Genomic DNA, 22,174 nt, shown 5'->3' with positions numbered 1-22,174 from the left:
TTCTTTCGCCCAGGCTAGAGTACAGTGGCATAATCTCGGCTCACCGCAACCTCTGCCTTCTGGTTTCAAGCCATTCTCCTGCCTCAGCCTCCTGAGTAGCTGGGATTGCAGGTGCCCACCACCACAGCCAGCTAGTTTTTGTATTTTTAGTAAAGACAGGGTTTCACCATGTTGGCCAGGCTGGTCTCAAACTCTGGACCTCGTGATTTGCCCTCCTTGGCCTCCCAGAGTGCTGGGACTACAGGCATGAGCCAGTGCGCCCCGATGCATCACCCATTTTTAAGAGCTCTTTACATGTTAAGGATTTAGTACACACTCTCGATTCCATACGCTCTAAACACCTTTTCCCAGCTTGTCATTTGCCTTAGAATTTTGTGATTAGTGATCAGCATGCACAATCTTTTTTAAGTAGAGCATATCAATATTTTCTATTATAATTTTTCCCTACAAGGGTTAGGGAAAAATTGTCCTAACTGTCCTCAACTGTCCTATAGCCATTTACTGCATAATTTCATCATACTAAAGGCAGTGAAGTGCAGTGATAGAGATTACTGGTTTTGCTGTTGGTTAGATCAGTGTTCAAATCTGGGTGACTTTGAGCCAGTTGCTTAAACTCCAGGAGCTTTGGTTTCCCTCTCCACAAAATGAACTATCAATAGTGTCCATTTCATCTGGTTTCTATGAGGATTAAATATGTTCATGTAAAGTCTTGGTCTGGAGCAGTGGCTCACATCTGTAATCCCAACACTTTGAGGTCGGGGAGGGCAGATCATGAGGCCAGGAGTTTGAGACCAGCTTGGCCAACATGGTGAAAGCCCATTTTTACTAAAAATACAAAAATTAGCCAGGCATGGTGGTGTGCACCTGTATGTAGTCCCAGCTACTCGAGAGACTGAGGCAGGAGAACTGCTTGAGCCTGGCAGGCAAAGGTTACAGTGAGCCAAGATCCTGCCACTGCACTGCACCTAGGTGATAAAGCAACACTCTGTCGCAACAAAAATTTAAAAAAAAAAAAAAAAAAAAAAAGTCTTTACCATAATGCTTGGCACTTAGAAGTTCTGAAGCGTTATGAACTGTTACTCTGATTCCTCTCACTTACGTGAAATACGACCTTTACCAGACACATTTCTATTTGATTCTGGTCCCATTGAATGATCTGTATATTTTCTAATCAGTTTTTCCCAGTATATGAGAAAGCTACTTATCTTTTAAATTTTTACGTTGTAACTGAACTCCCTACTTAATTAAATTTAAATATATCTTGGGGCACTAGGAAGATAGTAACATCTGGAAATAATTTTCATTGTTTCTTTTTAACCATTATTTGACTTTGATTTGTCCATCCTGACCAATTCAATAAGGCAGGAAAAAGAAATTAGTAAATTAGTGTATTCCACAGTCTCTGTTTTGCTCCCAGTTTCAGAATGCTGCCTCTGATGATTCATCACTAAGTCTGAAGATGTTGGCTGCCTGTTTCTTCATCGAGCAATCAATGCAATCTCTTTCCAGCTTGAGCTTTAAAAAGTCTAAGCAAACTAGGAATAAGGGTAGAAAATTACCAAATGCAACCAGATGTGATGGCTCAAGCCTGTAATCCCAGATGAAAAAAAATTAAAAATTAGCCCAGCATGGTGGTATGTGCCTATAATCCCAGCTACTCAGAAGGCTGGGACAAGAAGATCGCTTGAGCCTGGGAGGTCAAGGCTATAATGAGCCATGATCACACTTCTGCATGCCAACCTAGGCAACAAAGTAAGACCCTGCCTTAAAAAAAAAAAAAAAAAAAAGAAAGGAAAGAAAATGACCAAATGCATCTCTCTCTCACACACACATACACACAGCTGTCCCTTGCTGTATCTCCCACAGATCCCAAAAATCTAAGGATAGTCAAGTCCTCCTGTATACTTTAAATCGTCTTCAGATTACTTATAACACCTAATACAATGTAAATGGTAAATAAATATTTGTTAAATTTAAGGAATAATGACACGCAAAAAAGCTGTTGAGTCAGCAGGTCTTTCCATGTTAAGACCCCATTTCTTCCCCAAAATTTTTGATTTGCATTTGGTTGAACCTACAAATGCAGAACTGGCAAATATGAAGGCCAACTGTATTATGTTTTTCTTCTCGGCTCTACATACATGATTATTTCAAGAGAAGACATTCTGATGTTAAGCCTCTTCTTACATTTCCAGGATAAATGCTATGGGGTTATAATTCTTTCAAAATGCTTCTAAATTCAATCTGTGACTGTTTTATCTGGAATTTTTGCATCTCGACTCATGTCTGAGCTCAATCTTCAGAATTTTTTCTCTTTTTTTTTTTTTTTTTGAGATGGAGTCACACTCTGTTGCCCAAGCTGGAGTGCAATGCGCAATCTCGGCTCACTGCAACCTCCTCTTCCTGCATTCAAGTAATTCTTCTATCTCAGCCTCCTAAGTAGCTGGCACTACACGTGTGTGCCACCACGCCTGGCTAATTTATGTACTTTTAGTACAGGCAGGGTTTCACCACATCGGCCAGGCTGGTTGAACTCCTGACCTTGTGATCTGCCTGCCTCGACCTCCCAAAGTGCTGGGATTACAGGCATGAACTATTGCGCCCGGCCCAATCTTCAGAGTGAGTGAGTGTTTGTGTGTGTGTGTAATCTTCATGACAGTGTTGGAGGGAGTGTGTGTGTGTAATCTTCATGACGGTATGGGGGGGGAGAGGGAGGGAGGGAGGGAGAGAGAGAGAGAGAGAGAGAGAGAGAGAGAGAGAGAGAGAGTGTGTGTGTGTGTGTGTGTGTGTGTGTGTGTGTGTAATCTTCATGACAGTGTTGGGTCCCAGATTTGTAAAATCAACTGGGATGCTTTATCTCTTTTTCTATGCCCTGAAACAGTTTATTCAGCAAGCAATTACTCCATCCCCCTAAGTTTAAAATAACTTACGCTTTAAAATTCTTGCATCTAGAGTCCTTTTCAGAACTTTTTTCTTTAATGTTCAGTTTCTTCCCCAGTTTCTGATTTAAAGATTCAGACATCTGAATCATTTCCCAAAAGCCAGGTCACTGGGATTTTCAAAGGTGTTGCATTTTAAGTTGCTGTGTTTTACATTACCAATTATTTCAAATATTATATTTGTAACACTTTTTCTATCATATCAACTCCTTTTTAGTTTTCTCTATTTGGGGTTTTCTCTTTTCTTAATTAGACACGATAGTGATTTGGTCTACTTCCTTGACCTTTTTTCCCACATAAATAGCTTTTAGATTTATCAGTTTTGAGTGTTTAACCTGTTTTCCTGATTCATTAATATCACTTTTATCTTATAATTCTTTTCTCCAGCTGTCTTTAGATTTGTTTTATCCTCTCCAAGTTTGAGTTGGATACTTAATTCATTTATTTTCATTTTCTTTTATTTAATAATGGAAGGATTTAAAGCTACAAATGTGCCCCTGAATATAACTTTGGTAATAACCCACACATTCAGATATACAGAGTTCTCAGTATTTCCTAATGATTCTCGAACAGTAATTTCATTTCCTCTTTGACCCAAGTGTGATTTAGGAGAATATTTTTAAATTTTCAAGTAACTGGATTTCATCAACATGTTTAATATTAAGTATTTTATGAAGGATAAAAACATCTCTGAAAGGAGATGAAAGTCTGGCAAAGAAAGAAAAATCTTTTAAACAGAAAACACGACAATGTTAAAAAAGTGAAAAATGACTCGTATAATGCTGTGAGGGCCATCCCCACAGATCCACCCTGCGGAAGGATATAACCACCGCTGATCCTGGGGAACTAAGAGATTTGGGTAGAAGCAACACAAGGAGAGAGGAAGAGGAAGTCTCTGTCCCTTCTGAAAATTTTATTATATTATGGCACATACTTCCTGTTTAAAAATTAATTTCAGAAGCAAAGTCATCCCTCAATAAATGGAATAAAACCATCCTAGATACACTATCTAAGTATATAACCAAGTAAACTTCCATATTTTTTGGATGAAATTTAGAGAAGACTTGGCCCTAAGACGATTACATCTGTGACTAAAGGAGGGAGAAGGGGAAAAAATGATCTCTAATTCTGTAATCTCCAAGTTGAGAAGAATGAAGAGGTACAAGAAAAATAAAGTATATACATATATACATACATATATGCACATATATACATATGTGCATATATAAATGTATATATATGTATGCGTATGTGTGTATATATCTTAAAAAGCTTAATCAGGGGCCAGGCGCATTGGCTCATACCTGTAATCCCATCACTTTGGGAGGCTGAGGTGGTCGGATCACAAGGTCAGGAGTTCAAGACTAGCCTGGCCAACGTGGTGAAACCCTGTCTCTACTAAAAACACAAAAAATTAGTCTGGTGTGGTGGCAGGCACCTGTAGTGCCAGCTACTCAAGAAATTGAGGCAGAGGAATTACTCGAACCCAGGAGGCAGAGGTTGCAGTGAGCCAAGATTGAGCCACTGCACTCCAGTCTAGGCAACAGAGCGAGGCTCTGTCTCAAAAAAACAAAATAAAATAATTAACTAATTTAAAAAAAAAAAAAAGCTTTATCAGGTTCCAACCAGGCGACGATTCTGAAACCTGAACATCATGAACGTGAAGCTGAGGAGGTATAAAAGTCAGTTCCTCTACCTCCTTACCTAGTAGCCTTTTCCATTTTACAAATACTGTGTCTTGTAGATCGTGCCTGCTACAGACCTCTCCATTATTACTTAAAATGAATTTCAATCCCAAATTAATTGAATTAACTTGTGATTATAAGCATCATACCATGTGAACTCCCTTCCTTCCCACCAACTTTATCGTGCCAAGTTAAAAAGAAAAGGAAAAAAAAAAAAAGCAGACTCCATAAATCAGTTTTCCAATTTACATTGAAGAAATCTGTTTCCTAATTTCTAATTTCTGCAACTGGGAAATTCTGTATATTATGTTACCACATAATGAAGGATGCCAGTAAACAGAAATCCACACGCCTGCACACACAACAGATTACACTGAATGTAACTGCAAACACTACCAAGTTATGTACTCTTGGGAACATTATTAGTGAGATGTGGTTATTTAATGCTTCATCTATTAAAAAAAAAACTCATTCCATATGGATGAAAAATGAGTATACTAGCCTGAATGTGGGGAAGAAATAGAAAATGTAATCATATATTACTTAAAATCTATAACGTTTTATGCAAAGATAAGGTGTTAGCACCAAAGCTTAGGCATTAAGAACAGCTCAAAATACAATCTCAGGAGCTAACTGCTAGCTACCAAAATCTCCATCCCCCAGCAGCAGACGTCAGTGCCAGCCATTTGTACTCTTTTTGACTATTTAAGAAACTCATGAAGTGGCCCAGCACGGTGGCTCACACCTATAATCCCAGCGCTTTCGGAGGCTGAGGAAGGTGAATCACTTCAGGTCAGGAGTTTGAGACCAGCCTTGCCAAAATGGCAAAACCCCATCTCTACCAAAAATACAAAACCTGGCCGGTCACAGTGGCTCACGCCTGTAATCCTAGCACTTTGGGAGGCTGAGGCAGGTATATCACAAGGTCAGGAGATCAAGACCTGGCTAACATGGTGAAACCCTGTCTCTACTAAAAATACAAAAAAAAATAGCCAGGCATGGTGGCACACGCCTTTAGTCCCAGCTACTCGGGTGGCTGAGGCAGGAGAATCACTTGAACCCGGGAGGCAGAGGCTGCAATGAGCCAAGATCGTGCCAGTGCACTCCAACCGGGTGACAGAGCAAGAATCCATCTAAAATATATATATATCGTTTTTGTTTTTGTTTTTTTTTTAGTGGTGGTGCATGCCTGTAATCCCAGCTATTTGGGAGGCTGAAGCAGGGGAATCATTTGAACTTGGGAGGCGGAGGTTGCCACTAGTGAGCCAAAATTGCAACACTGCACTCCAGCCTAGGCAACAGAGTGAGACTCTGTCACAAAAAAAAAAGAAAAGAAAACTAATAAAGGTACACAGTACCTGGCAGCTTCCAACAGCAGCAGAACACACCCACGGAGGCACGCCCCATGGCATGCACTCAGCTCCCACGACAAGGCAAGGCCCTTTGACAGCGAAGATGCCACAGGGCACTGCCACTCACCCTGCTGGGGGCAAGCCACCCAGTAGCCACCCTAGGATCCTGGCACAGAATGCCCAGCTCTGGGGAAGGAAGCTGTGCCACCTGCATCCTCCATCTGCCAAATGGAGTTCACGACTCTGCACCGTTCCCCACTCACCCCTGGGGAGGTACAGCAACCACTGCCACTAAAACAGAAGACGGATGGCAGGAAAACCCACTGGACTTTGGTCCCTTCCCTAGCAAAGGGGAAGTGTAAAAGTGCAAAAGGGAAAGTGGGCCAGCGGCACTAATCCCTTTTTGTCCAGCAGTAATTAATAGTATAATCCACATTTCAGATGCATTAAAGCGAAAATGCTGCAATATCAGAAGGCTTGGCACACAGCCCCAGGGCAGAGCCTCCCTCCTGACCTGCAGAACCAGGCTACCTCATCTCAGCCTCCTCCTCTCAGGGAAGCTGACTCTGGACACCTCATAGAAGGACCAAGCTGGCAGCTACGAGTCTCCACTCTGCCCGATATGCTGTGTCTGCCTTCAGAAACCACCCGCTCCACAGCCAGTCCTCTGGGCACATGGGTTCTACTCCAGCAGACATTTATATCAAGTTCTACTCTCTGACCAACACTGAACATGTTATTTTTAATTATTATTATTATTATTATTTGTTTTTTACATAGAGACAGAGTCTTTCTCTGTCACCCAGGCTGCAGTGCAGGGGCATGATCATAGTTCACTGCAGCCTCGAACTTCTGGGCTCAAGTGATCCTCCCAAGCCCACCTCCCGAGTAGCTGGTACGACCCCAGCTCACTGCAACCTCCACCCCCCGGGTTCAAGCAATTCTTCTGCTTCAGCCTCCCAGGTACCTGGGACTACAGGCACATACCACCATGCCCAGCTAATTTTTCTATTTTTAGTAGAGACGGGATTTTACCATGTTGGCCAGGTTGGTCTCAATCTCTTGACCTCATGATCCACCCACCTCAGCCTCCCAAAGTGCTGGGATTACAGGTGTGAGCCACCACGCCCAACCTTGTTTTGTTTTTTGAGACAGGGTCTCACTCTGTAACCCAGGCTGGAGCGCAGTGGCCTGATCTCTGCTCACTGCAACCTCTGCCTCCCGGGTTTAAGTGATTCTCCCCACTCAGCGTCCCCAGTAGCTGGGAATACAGGTGCGCACCACCACACCAGGCTAATTTTTGTATTTTTCAGAAGAGACAGGGTTTCCCCACGTTGACCAGGCTGGTCTCAAACTCCTGAGGATTACAGGCTTGAGCTACCAAACCAGGCAACATTGAATATATTAGTATCACCAGTCCCCCTGTGGATTCTTCCGATTTATGCTAACCCTCCTGCCCCAAAAATACTGGGATGATAAATGTAAGCAGAATTAAGATGCCCTTCCTCAACTCAATTTGGTGGGATGCCCTTTTTTTGGTGTTATTTGGGTGTCTCACACTAATTCTGGGGCACAAGGTAAGTTTCTATTGAGGAGTAGAAGCTGACTGCTGCCCTCATCCCCCAAGACCAAGGAGGAAGCCTCTTCCACCACCACTGAAATACTGTCTTTAGAGGAAGTCATGCTATTAGCTCATCAAGCACAAAACACATTCGAGCTAAACATTACAGTCAAATGTAACCGCCACTTAAAAACAGAGGCACCCAAAAAGGCAGTCAGTCTTCTCAGCAGGGCTTTGAAGCCACTGCTGACTGGAGAACTTGATCTCAAGTATTCCAACACCAAAGCACCTGGTGGAATAGGTACAAGCAACAGGCAGAGAGCCTGAAACTCCCATCTGGCTCCACAATGCCTCTGTGTCACCATCGCAGCTCAGCCTCTGTGCTGGGAAATGTGAGCACAGAATGGAGCTATGTTTCTAGAACCATCGCAGATACATTTCCTACTACAAGTGATACTGTAAATGACAATTCATTCCTTGGCTCTCCTCTGACAGTATGCATGTGAACCATATGGAATCGCCATGTTTGGATTACAGTGGTTAAATAATGACATCATGAAGGAATGTGTTAGGTTCTCAGCAAGGATCTTAAAGGCACAGTTTTGGAACAATAACAGGGGCCCCAAGCCCACGCCTGGTATCCAACAGTAGCAACCAGCCTTTATACTGCAAGTCCTCCTTGGAATTTGGGTGAAACTTCTTATTTCTCAACCTAGGCAGCTGGAGATTAAAAAAAAAAAAAAAAAATGAAAAGAAGAAAGAAGAAGAATTTGATAGAACCTTTCCATCTCAAATTTTGAGATCTTGGCACAAATGATGTCGTCTAGGTACCCAATGACCAATATATATATACTCGTTCCAAAATCATGCTGTTAAGATTCCTGCCCAGAACCTAACACATTCCTCCAAGATGTTATTATTCAACAACTCTAATTTAATTCAAAAATGGTGATCCCATATGGTTCAAACACATACTATCAGAGGCCAGCTACGGAATGAACTGCCATCTGCAATATCACACACAGTAGAAAATGTCTCCATGATGGTTCTAGAAACATGGCTCCATCTTATGCACACACTTCCTCCAGGACTCCTGGACCCCCAAATGGCAGCCTGTAAGCCATCACCTCGCAATTGGACATACCGCCTGGGCACTCAGAAGGTACAGACCCACAGATCATGGGAATGAAGCTGCCCAGGCCACGGGGCTATACAAGAAAGGCGGAGAGGAAGCCGCCATCCTGCACACATCACAGACTGTCCATTTGTCCCCTTCAAGTGTCCCCTAAAGTGTGGTATCAATCTCCACTGAACCTTATTCCCACAACACTTAGATTCTTTCTTTCCAGGGACTCATGTGAAAACCTTTTTTTTTTTTTTTTTTGAGATGGAGTCTCATTCTGTCACCAGGCTGGAGTGCAGTAGTGAGATCCTGGCTCACTGCAACCTCCGCCTCTCGGATTCAAGAGAGCCCCCTGCCTCAGCCTCCCGAATAGCTGGGACTACAGGCGCATGCCACCATGCCCAGCTAATTTTTGGGGGGGTTTTTTTGGTTTTTTAGTAGAGACAAGGTTTCACCGTGTTGGCCAGGTTGGTCTGAAACTTCCAGGCTCAAGTGATCCACCTGCCTTGGCCTTCCAAAGTGCTGGGATTACAGGCATGAACCACAGTGACCGGCCGAAAGCCCTTTACAAGCACTCTTTTTTATTTCTCTCTCAAGTGTGACTCTTGAGCAAGAAATAAAAAAGGGCCTCACCAAAATACAATTTCACAAAATAATGTCACTTTATTTGGGGGAGGGAGGAGGCTACCAAATTTCACCTCGAAGCCTCTTCCGTCATTTTCTAGGAAAGACGCGTTGTCTGAACAGGTAAGGCTGCAGTATTTCGTTTACCCTCCTGTGCCACCTACCTCCAGAGGCACGTGGGGGTTTCTTTCTTTGCACCAATTCCTCCACAGGATCCTGCAGTAGCTGAATAACAACCCCCCAAGATGCCCACAGCCTAATATCCGTAACCTACAAATATGTTACCTTCCACGGCAAATGAGCAACTGAAGCATCTTTAAATAGAGAAGATGATCTTGGATTCTTCAGTGGGGCCTGATGTAGCCGCAGGGGTCCTTACAACAGGGCAAAGGAGAGGGTAGAGACAGACAGAAGGAAATGTGACAGACATATGACACAGAGTGATGTGAGGAAGGGGTCATCAACCCAGAAATGTGACCATGCAAGGAAACGGGTTCGTCCTCTAAACCTCTAGAAGAAACCAGCCCTGCCAACACCCTCACTTCAGCCTAGTGAAACTGATTTCAGACATCTGGGCTCCAGATACAAGGCAATCAGTTTGTGTGTGTGTGTGGTTTGTTTGTTTGTTTTCTTTTATTTTATCATCAACAGTCATTCTTTAGACATGAACATGTGTACATAATATTCTACACACACAACACAGTTTGTAACATTACTTAATAAAGGTTAAACACACAACATACATCCTTACCAAAAAAATCAAAATACTAACTTAAGTTTGTGTTGTTGGACACCACCAAATTTGTGGTTCGTTCTTTTTTTTTTTTTTTTTTTTTTTTTTTTTTTTTTTTTTTTTTTTTTTTTTTTTTTTTTTTTTTTTTTTTTGAGACGGAGCTGGCTCTGTCACCCAGGCTATAGTGCAGTGGTGCAGTCTTGGCTCACTGCAACCTCCAACTCCTGGTTCAAGCTATTTTCCTGCCTCAGCCTCCCCAGTAGCTGGGACTATAGGCACACGCCACCACACCCAGCTAATTTTTATATTTTTAGTAGAGACAAGGTTTCACGACGGTGGCTAGGCTGGTCTCAAACTCCTGACCTCAAGTGATCCACCTACCTCAGCCTCCCAAAGTGTTGGGATTACATGTGTGAGCCACTGTGCTTGGTGGTAATTTCCTATAGCATCAAGAGGAAACTAGCACAGCCCTCTGGAGAAAGGGGGACAGACAGAGCCACTGGACACATAGAAGCAGGGTGTCCCTGAAGGGTTCACCCCACCATTAGAGTTCACACTACCTCCCTCTCCAGACCCTAGGGACCAGCTGAAACCTCTCTTTCTCCATCACCAAATACTAGGACCAAAGGCCTCAGATGCTGTGAAGAACAACTAGGCCTGTTTTGTTGTTGTTGTTGTTTTCAGACGGGGTCTCACTCCGTCTCCCAAGCTGGAGTGCAGTGGCGCAATCTCAACTCACTGCATCCTCCACCTCCCGGGCTCAAGTGATCCTCGCACCTTGGCCTCCTGAATAGCTGTGATACAGGCGCACACCACCGTGCATGGCTAGTTTTTCTATTTCTTGGAGACACGGGGTTTTGCTGCGTTGCCCAGGTCAAGTGATCCGCCCACCTCAGCCTCCAAAAGTGCTGGGATTACAGGCATGAGCCACCACACCAGCCACAAGGGCTATGTCTTAGGACAAGTGTTCAGAGGAGTATCGTAGCATTAGACAGAAAAGAACCCCCATACTGGCTTACCGCATTTGAGATTCGTAAATACTCAGATTCACCAAGGAAACAACAGAAAAACAACAGTTCAACAAAGAGTGTGTGTGCGCTACATTTTTGTTTTATCTAATAGGAGACACAGAGATAGAAACACCTACATTCAAGAAGAATCCCCGGAGCCACAGCTCCTTTTATCCATGAACAGAAGCCAGGCCAAGACAACCTTACCCAATACATTGCACAGGTGGGCCCGCCTGAAGCCTCACCATGATGCCAGGCAGCCAGCCTGAAGAACCAGAAAGCCAGGCTACATGTATGCCAGGCTCCTGAAGACAAAGAAAACAGAACGACGGGGGAAGGTCGTGGCACCCTGCCCGCCTCCGTGGTAGCCTGGGGCCACTGGATCTCACCGTCTTTCCAGCACCTGAGAGGTGTGAGCCTGGCAGCCAACCACATCAGAAGCTGGCTGCCGGCGGGCCCCAATTGCCCAATGCCTCCGGAGGAGCCAGCTTTCCAGGAGTGGGTTTTACACACCATGCGGGCACTGGCCATGTTGACCCAATCAAGGCATGGCACCTTGAAGAATGGCCCACACAAAGACTGGCCATACGGAGAGAAGGTATCCTGACACTATTAATCATCTCTATGCAAAGAAAAGTCTTCCATTACAGGCTTACTCCCGTAATCCCGGTACTCTGGGAGGCTGAGGCAGGGTGGATCACGACGTCAGGAGTTCCAAGACCAGCCTGGCCAGCAGAATGAAACCCCATCTCTACCAAAGATACAAAAATTAACCAGGTGTGGTGTCAGGTGCCTGTAGTCCCAGCTACTTGGGAGGTTGAGGCAGGAGAATTGCCTGAACCCCAGAGTCAGAGGCTGCAGTGAGCCAAGACCTCACCATTGCACTCCAGCCTGGCAACAGACCAAGACTCCGTCTCAAAAAATATTATGTCTTCTCACTTACACAAAGGAGACCCCACCACCACCATCTCTTTATTTCCCAGGCTACCCCAGTTCTCTTTCAATCACAAGCCAGACTACCCATCTGCTTCAGTCTTAGACCCAGGTATAACTTTAATTCCTCCCAATTCTCCCAGTCCTACACATTTACTGCCACTTTCCCATTTTATGTTAACAATTAACCTCAAGTATTATGTTAACAATGAACATGAATTGTGTTTTGGTTTTTAAGGTCAGAGTAACTAGGATTACTCAATAGAATTTAAATGTTCAATTTTAGTGCACACGTACAAGGCACTATTTTGTACATGACAAGATGAGTGGTTTTTTTTTTTTAAAAAAAAAAAAAAAAAAAAAAAAACCTAACCACCTTTCACAAAGGGTTCTCACTCGGCCTCCTGCTTGTGAAAGATATGACTCTGAATACTCAAAGTACCACGAACGGTAATTCAAGCAGAACTGGTTTCTAGTTTGCCTTGATTCAAAGTCTTTATGCTACTTGACCCACTTCTCTTCACCTCTTGCTTCTCCTGATGCCCCTCAAAATAATAATAAACCAGCCCCAGAAATAGAATCCTGTCTTCCTTAGATGTCACCGTATGACTAATTTATGGCCTTTGTTTAAAGCCCTTACACCAGAGTTTACTCTAGTAATTTCCTCTTCTTCTATCTGAATGTCCGTTTACAGCCTCTCTGCAACCTCTGGGCGAACTGAGAATGTTCTCTGCACCTCTCACGATGTGGATTCGCACACTGGTGACAGCAGAGTGGCTCCTGAGTAGAATCCCCCCCTACAGTCAAAGCTCACTGGGACCCTACCCAAGTTCAGGTATTTCAAGAGAGTTCGCTGAACGCTCCTTATGCCTTCATGCACCTTTAAAAAAAGACAAAGGGGGCTGGGCACAGTGGTTCATGCCTGTAATCCCAGCACTTTGACAGGCCAAGGCGGAAGGTTCACTTGAGCCCAAGATTTCAAGACCAGCCTGGGCAACATAGCAAGACCTCAACTCTACAAAATAAAAATAAAAATAAGGCATGGTGACATGTGCCTGTGGTCCCAGCTCCTCTGGGGGCTGAGGCAGGAAGATCACCTCCCTCGGCCTTGGGACGGCAAGGCTACATGGAGCTGTGACCACACCACTGCACTCCTGCCTGAACAACAGTGTGAGACCCCATCTCAAAACAAAAAAAAAAAAAAAACAAGGCAAAAACAACCAAAGGCTGAGTGGGCAATTTCCATGTGATCCCAAGACATGATAGGACTTTTCCATGTTTGGATTTGGGGGAGTGGGGTGTTATTTCTGCTTTCATTCAGGGATGTGGCTATGGGAAGATGTCCCCAAAAATCTCCCACGCTGGCCTTAGGAGGAGGAATATATGAAAGGAATATCTGAAAGTGCTCCAAGTTTTTTCCTGCCCAACTTTCCAATGGTCCCCCTCGCCAAGTCATCAAACCCCTGCCAATACTGTTCTCTCTCTAGCACTCACCTGGGCTCCCCACCAACATCCTGGCTGCCGTCACGACTAAATCATGCCTTCTCTAACCCCACCGTCTACACCACTTTGGTCTTTAGCACAACCTATCAGCTGACTTCTCCAACTCCAGGGAGCCAGAGCACACTGTCCAGTTAGCACCCCACAGATAAAGCCTGGCTATGGAATTGTCCAGCCATGCATTCAAATACCCAGGTAGCCCCGGTGTGCCAGAGACTACACTCTGGACCAGGGCCAGGGGTGAGCAGCAAACCAAACAGGCTAAGACCTCTGCCACCCGCACAGAGCCTACACCTGCTGTCTCACCCATCCCTACCTCTGCAGACGCTCCTTTATTCCCCCTTTCACTCTGTCCTTTTCTGAAAAGGATTTCCTCCTTTTATGTGAAAAGTTGATTTTTGTGGTGAAGTGGGACCTGTGTTTTCACAGTTTTGATTTTTTTTTTTTTTTTAATACAGGTCTTGCTCTGTCACCCAGGCTGGAGTACACTGGCACAATCATGGCTCATTGCAGCCTCAACTTCCCAGGCTCAAGCAACCCCCCACCTCAGCCTCCTGAGTAGCTGGGACTATGGGCATGTGCCACCACACCTGGCTAATTTTGCTTAATTTTTTTTATAGAGACAGGGTCTCACTATATTGCCCAGGCTGGTCTCAAATTCCTGGGTTCAAGTGATCCTCCTGCCTTAGGCTCCCAAAGAGCTGCATTGACAGGTGTCAGCCATCATGCCCAGCCATGGTTTCTTACAAAATAAATTAAATAGTAAATGGCAAGAATTTTCCTTAATTGACATTTTGGGGGGATTCGCCCCAGGCCTGGCTGTGTGTTGTCAAACTCTCTTCACTGTGGGAATCTGAACTCTCCCTGAAGGACTGAAGCCAGCCTCCCTACAGTCTAAATGCGGAAACTGGCAGTCAGTCTCCTCAATGCTCGCCACTGTGATTTTATTCTGAAAGCTACAACTCTCCTCACTCAAAGGCTACCCTCCCTCCTAGCCAACCCAGAAAGAACTCACTACCAGGCTCTGCTTGCACCCTAGCGCTGAGGCTCAAGTTTCCGGGTGCCACTAAGACTCTGACCTCACTTCTGAGGACACACACCTCAGAGCCCCAGTGCTCCGTTCTATCACACGCGCATTGTCACATCCTTCGATGCCTCATTCCCAGAGTCCTCAAGGCTGCTGCTGGATGAAAGAATACAACAGCAAAACACCCGGCGCCTTTTCATCCTGCCTCGAGTCAAAAGAGTTGGGATTAAAGCCACTTGTGACTTTCAAAAGCGATCACCACGAGGCAAGGACCGGGTGGCCAGTTCGTTTGAGAAAGTGGTCTAATGCCGTGGAAAATGCCAGCTGCCAGTGGACTCGAGCCTCACTCCCTCTTCCTATCCTCAGGAAAGTGGCCCTCAGGCATGGCGCCAAGCCCCAGATGGGCCTCTGAAACTTCCTTCAGCAACAGCGTGTGTGTGTGTGTGTGTGTGTGTGTGTGTGTGTGGCCCCTGAATTTTCCATCAGCATCTGCATGTCTGTGTGTGTGTGTGCACATGCGTGCGTGTGAAGGGCCTCTGAATCTTCTATCAGCATCAGCATTTGTGTGTGTGTGTGTGCGCGCGCGCGCGTGAAAGGCCTCTGAATCTTCCATCAGCATAAGCATGTCTGAGTGTGTGTGTGTGTGTGTGTGTGTGTGAAAGGCCTCTGAATTTTCCATCAGCATAAGGATGTCTGTGTGTGTGTGTGCGTGCATGTGTGTGCCTGTGTGTGTGTGAAGGTCCTCTGAATCTTGCATCAGCGCGCGTGTGTGTGTGTGTGTGTGTGTGTGTGTGTGAGAAGAGAGAGAGAAAGGCCTCTGAATTTAGAGAGAGAGAGAGAGAAAAGCCTCTGAATTTAGAGAGAGAGAGAGAGAGAGAGAGAGAGAGAAAGGCCTCTGAATTTTCCATCAGCATCATGTCTGTGTTTGTGTATGTGTGTGTGTCTGTGTGTGAGTGCACATGGGCTGTCTGGTTTACAAGCCACTACAACCCTCCCACAAAGTCTGAACACACATACACTTCCTTATCAAGATGCCCACTGGAAACCCTGCCTGGACCCCTGTAGAGCCCCCAGCCACACTGGGGCATCGAGGAAACAGCATTTTGCCTGCCCGAACCAGACCTGGCTACTGGGTGACCCCGGCTCTACTATCCCCACCTTCACCCTGAGACGAGCATTTTTCCTTGCATAGACCTTCTGCTGTAAAGGGCATGAACCTGGAGACTGAGTCATCACCAATTACAGGAATTACTTCTCATTGCAAACTCTCAGCCTGTTCCTAGACAGGCTTCTCTCCGGCCTGTTGTCTCTCTCCCCTCATCCCACGTAAAGCAATCAGGGCTCACCGCCCCCTTCCTTTTCTCTTCGGCCTCTTCAAGATCTCTCCTCGTCCATCGGCCCACGACTTGAACTGTTTATTTGCTTAGCCCACTGGTAAGAAAAATGAGAGCGCTGTCTGGCATTCCTAGCCGGGCATAAACACGTTTTTAAAAAAACGTCTGTTTCAACTCTGCCTGGGTCCCGGACTGAGCCCTTTAACCTCCCACAAGGGCCATGTGGACATTCCATGGGAACTGACTATCACCATCTCTTATCACTGCTGAAAGACAAAATCCACTTTACACTGCAGCATCTCACACAGATCCTTCACATTCTTGGTTTGAGAGCCGAGCATGGAAGAGAAAGGAAACACCAGGACTGTGGGAAAGGCCACTGTCACCAGTATAATAGGCACCAACAAGAGTCCTGCATCAATTACTCTACCGAGGCACCAGGATGGTTGATTTTACATTCTTTTTTAAACACATTTAACGGGCCAGGCACGGTGGCTAACACCTGTAATCCCAGCACTTTGGGAGACCGAGGCGGGTAGGATCACCTGAGGTCAGGAGTTCCAGACCAGCCTAGCCAAAATGGTGAAACCCCAACTCTACTCAACATACAAAAATTAGCCAGGTGTGGTGGTGGGCGACTGTAATACCAGCTACTTGGGAGGCTGAGACAGGTGAATTGTTTGAACCCGGGAGGCAGAGGCTTGCAGTGAGCCAAGATCATGCCACTATACTCCAGCCTGGGCAACAAGAGTGAGACTCAGTCTCAAAACACACACACACACACACACACACACAGAGAGAGAGAGAGACAGAGAGAGACACACACACACACACATTTAATGAACCACATATGAAAACTTTACATCAGCAGAACACTCCCTTGGTGATCATGACCAAATTTCTGATCAGATCAAATAGAGAACTGCGCACGGAAACCATAAAGAGGACCAATGTTGCTATCACTCTAATAAAAAGTAAAGACATACTTCGGATTTCTTGCAAGAAATTTCCAAACAAAAGATCTCTGTCTTACATTCCAAAAGAAAAACATCCCCCACACAGAGTATAAGGACCAAGAATGGTCTCACCATATGGGTCAGCTTCTGAAATACACAGAAAACGGGAAACACACATGGGGCACATGGGACAAACCACTGTGTAGCCAGCTGCCTCAGCCAGCCCGTGGTGTTGACTTTGGCAGTGCTTGTCGACCATGACTCAGCAATAAAGTCACCGAAACTTAAATCAAGTGGAACTGATCAGTTCAGATCTCCAATGTTGAGTTTGACTCAACGATTCCTCAATGCCCTGTGGTCTTCCTGACTTTCTCCATTCAAATATTTACTGGCTTAAGGGTAAAGTCAGGGAGGCAGAGGCATGGTTGTTGGACCTCTTCTGTCTTATCCTATTCAAATCTGGCTAAACGGTTAAACGTGACGCAGCAAGACGTCTTCCTGTATAATCCACTTCATCCCACTCCCCCAAACACTCTTCCATATGGGTTCAAATGCAGATCTGAACCAACTGCTCAGTGATCCCCCAAAGACATTTAGGGGATCGTGTGAACCTGGGAGATGGAGGATGCAGTGAGCCAAGATCATGCCACTGCACTCCAGCCTGGGTGACAAAGCGAGATTCTGCCTCAAAAAAAAAAAAAAAAAAAAAATCAATGACATTTAGCCTCTGAGCTTTTCTTATCTAGAAAATAGACATGTCCCACCCTGCATAGTGTATAGAGCAACTGCAAGGATTAGTTGAAAGGGTACAGGCCCAAGGACTTTGAAAAATGAAGCCCTTTAAATCACCTTCCTGATCCTCAGACAGACTTGGCACCTTACCCTTCTACTCAGAATGAAGTAGTTAAATATTTGAGCAGCTAAAAGGCTTAATTGTGATGCTAAGGAGACATGTAGTAGCTCAATAAAAGCCAAGACTAAAGGGGCTTAGAGCCGCAAAGAAAGACAATTCAGGAAACTGTGCTTGAGGTTCTGGGACAAGGGCCTGCTGAGGTGGTCGGCCCAGCCAAGGTCACAAGGATCCCGTCCTTCCAGTCACTCAAGCTAAAAATCTTGCAGTCACCCTTGACTCTACTTCCTGTCCTGTCCCATACCTGTCTTCAAAATCTATCCAGAGGATAAGCACTTGGAGCAGGTTAAATAGCATCCCTCCTAGAACTCATGTCTACCCAAAACCTCAGAACATGGCCTTATCTGGAAAAAGAGTCTTTGAAGTAATTTATAACTAAATTGAGCTCAGACTAGATCAGGGTAGGCCTTAAATCAATGACTGGGCCAGGTCAGGCAGCTGACACCTCTAATCCCAGCACTTTGGGAGGCCCAGGTGGGGGGATCACCTGAGGTCATGAGTTCAAGACCAGCCTGACCAACATGGTGAAACCCCAACTCTACTAAAAATACAGAAATTAGCCGGGTGTGGTGGCAGGTGCCTATAATCCCAGCTATTCCAAAGGCTGGGGCAAGAGAATCCTTTGAACCTGGGAGGTAGAGGTTGCAGTGAGCTAAGACCACTCCACTGCACTCCAGCCTGGGCGACAGAGCGAGACTCCATCTCAAAAAAAATAAAATAAAATAAATGACTGGTACCCTTAGAAAAGAAGGAACACATAGAAATGCACACAAGGAAGACAGCCCCATGCAGACAGGAGGCAGAGGCTGGAGTGACACAGCCCTAGGCTAAGGAATGAGTCTTTGCACAAATGTCGCCTTCCCCTAAAGCCTTTCCTCACTGTGTCCGTCAAACCTGCCAACCACTGCCACCCCACTTGTCCTGCCTCCTCTCCACAGCACTTAACATCATCCAAAATGCTATAATGCACTTGATAACGATGTCTAGTGAGGGAGATGAGGCAGTATAAGCTCCAAGCAGACACACATTTTTCTCTTTTTTTGCCCCCATTGGAGTATCGCCAGCACCAACTACAGTGCCTGGCATACACGAGGGTCTCAAGCAAAAGGCCAGGGACAGCCCGGGGAAGCCCCAATGCTGGGAGCTCTCGGGAAAGCCAGGCTGGGAGGTGTCGGTCTCCCTGAGTCACGCCTGCAAGCCAGGCAGGCAGACGATGGAAGGCATGAAGGAGAGGAGCCACTGCAGGTCTCTGGTCTGCAGAACACGAACACAGAGCTGGGACTTTGATGGCAGCACCACTGATATTCAGGCTGCCTAATTAATTGTTGGGGATGGGGGTGGCTGTCTGGGCACCGCAGGATGTTTAGGGGGCATCCCTGGCCTCCACGCTGGATGCCAGTAGCATCCTCTCCCCAAGGAGTGACAACCACGAATGTCTCCAGACGGCCAAATCTGGCAGGGGAAGGTAGCAAAATCACCCCCTATTGAGAACCACTGAAATTGAGTTTGAGTCAGATGACAGCCCACACACCGTGATCCCAAACAGCAGGTAACAGACATGAGTGATGCTGGCTGGGAAACAGGTGAGTCCAGGCAACATAAAAAGTAGATATTCCTTCCACAAATGGCAGTCACCACCCTATTCTAGCCAGGCTTTGCCCTGAAGACCCCAAATGGGCAAATCTAAGAGAAGATTTTAACACCAATTTTTCTGTAAATTACGCCCATGTTTAAAATATAGTATGTGGCTGGGTGCGGTGGCTCACACCTGTAATCCCAGCACTTTGGGAGGCCGAGGCAGGTGGATCACTTGAGGTCAGGAGTTTGAGACCAACCTGGCCAACATGGCAAAACCCCATCCCTACTAAAAATACAAAAACTAGCCAGGTGTGGCAGCATGTGCCTATGAATCTAGCTACTCAGGAGGCTGAGGCAGGAGAATCGTTTGAACTCAACAACTGAGTTAAGATCACACCACTGCACTCCAGCCTGGGTGACAGAGCAAGACTCTGTCTCAGAAATAAATTAATTAATTAAAATAAAATATAGTATGCGCTGAACAAAACACATCTACAGGCTAGGTGTTGCCTATGAGCCAAGACTGTGCAACCTCTGAACAGAGGGTACCTGGAGGTGGAAGGGGCTGGAAGGGAAACTCCTTAGGAGCCCACTGTCATCCAGACACAAGGGACCTGGGGCAGGCCTGTGAGGCTGAGGATGGAAGAAAAAAAAAAAAAGGCTGGATCCCATAAACTCTTAAGGGGAGTAAGATTAGCACAGCAAGACAAGTCTGCAAATCGTAATTCTAAGCCACAAGGGCTAAAGCAACAGGCAAAGGCCTTGGAAAGTCTCCTTAAGGCCAAAATTAACACAGAAAGCCACACACTCAACTCTAGAAGGTGCATGAGCCCGCGCCTTCATGATCCTAAGCCTGAAGCCCGTCCTGGACAAAACCAAGCCTCTACATCCCCACACTGCTCAGGAAGCAGCCCGGCCACCAGGGCAGACTCCCGCTCCGCTCCGCTCCGTTCATTCCACTCAGACCAGCAGCCTGGGAACAACTCCATCGTCAACCTCCCCCAGGAGTCAGGCAACGTCACTGTTCTGAATGAGACAGCACTTCCCGCTGCCCCAAAAGAGCAGGGCCAATGCCCCAAGCTCCTCCCATAAGGCTCTACAGACAGCACTCTGCTATGCAGATCACACACCCAGGGTCCAGAGGACCCCTAATGCATCCTTCAGGTCAGTCCCCCTGCTCTATGGAAAACCAGTGCTTAGAAAAGGGATAAAGTGAGTATTTTGAAGACTGCTGGAATCAGAGCTCAAATCCACAACCTCAAATGCTTCACGTCATCTTGCCACCACCCACACAAATCCTTAGCCTAGAGGGACGAAGAGAAAGGCTGCAACAACCGTGCATGCCACAACATCAGCCCAAAGGCCACGTGGGACAGCAACAAAATGCAAGGCAGCTCCGAGGGACACATGCACTTCAGGACAGGTTTACGGGGAGGACACCAGCTCCTCTCGCCCTATCTGTAGACGGGGTAGAAGGGCTTCTTCTGAGTGCTCCTGTCTTCCCAGAGAAGGACGTCTTGGAAACAAGGCATGTGCAGTACTGTCATTCAACAACACTCATGTCCCAGTGTCACTAAATAAATAGCCGAGGCACAGGCCGCCTCACCCACTTGCTCCACAATCTGTGTCCAATCAAGGTCACTGGAGACAAGGTAAAGTCCACAGAGTCCCCTAATCTCACATCCACACAGCTTTCCTCTTCCTGAAAGAAATAAAATAGCTGGAGTGTTTTGGCAGAGAAAGGGAGATGCAGGTGAGCAGGGAGAGATGGGGGAAGGGAAGGGTGAAAAAAGAGAAGAGGCAGCCCAATCTTCCAGCTGGGGAGAAACTTCCAGATGGGAGGCAGCGGATGCCACTGAATTGATGGCCAGTCTCCACCAAGCCTCATGATGCCCCGAAGGCAAAGTCTTCACTCCCCTTCCTTCCCCCAGCCACCAGCAGGAGGCACCACCCATGGAGACTGAGTTTGAGACCATGCACCACTGACTGCCCAAACCCAATTCTTCCCACCTCCAATCTCCAAGTGGTAGCTGCAAATAAGCCCACGTAGTTGCACTGAAAGAATCGGGGCACTGGTTCACAAGGCCTGGGAATGCAACAATAAAACAAAATCTCGCCAGCATTCAGTAAAGCCAGATCCAATGGCAGCCTTGGGCTGGTCATCCCTAAACTGCCATGTGTTACTCAGGTTCCACCTCCCAGAAGTCGGTTACCCTGATTTGTGAGCAGATTATTCCAGAAGACTCCAGGGTCTGAAAGCATCTCAACAGCTTGGCTATGTGAAAACACAGTCGGTCAAGCAACCAAACACTTTGCAGACAGACTCCACTCCACGAAGAATTATAGGAGGACCAGAGGGTCTGGTTGTGCCAGATCGCACAACTCTGGGGCTACATGTCCCCAGAAGGTGGGCACAGCAAGGCCCTGCATCTTGTATGGGAGGCTCTCTACTCCCCAACACGACACCCCCCCACCCCGGCCTTGACTGGCCCTTGGACACCGCCTGTCTCCTGGAGACGAGACGTTCCTCAGCCCTCTCCCACACATGATCTCCTCATGAATCCACTACAAGGAGATTTTTTTGGAGAGGACAAAGTTCCCACATGCAGAAAATTCACACCCCAGGGAGGAACGAAGAGAGGGTCATTTAGCACCTGTTGAAAGAAGATAAGTACAAAAGCAATCAGAGGAGATGAATGTGTCAGCTATGAAAGTTAACCAGAAGCCGGGCGCGGTGGCTCAGGCCTATAATCCCAGCACTATGGGAGGCTGAGGTGGGCAGATCACGAGGTCAGGAGTTTGAGACCAGCCTGGCCAATATGGTGAAACCCTGTCTCTACTAAAAATACAAAAATTAGCTAGGCATGGTGGTGCGCACCTGTAATCCCAGCTACTGGGGAGGCTGAGGC

The 22,174-nt window shown here is 46.3% G+C and overlaps 1 protein-coding gene across 1 annotated transcript in view; it reads right to left on the bottom strand.

The window, feature by feature from the left end:
* Window positions 1-22,174, bottom strand: part of ZFHX3 (zinc finger homeobox 3) — a 279,755-nt gene that overhangs the window by 233,993 nt on the left and 23,588 nt on the right. The gene's annotated exons all lie outside the window — the stretch shown is intronic.

This window comes from Cebus imitator, unplaced genomic scaffold (assembly GCF_001604975.1).
Source record: "Cebus imitator isolate Cc_AM_T3 unplaced genomic scaffold, Cebus_imitator-1.0 Scaffold118, whole genome shotgun sequence".
Taxonomy (NCBI): domain Eukaryota; kingdom Metazoa; phylum Chordata; class Mammalia; order Primates; family Cebidae; genus Cebus; species Cebus imitator.
Note: the sequence above shows the minus strand (reverse complement) of the source record. Positions and strands in the feature narration are given on the sequence as shown.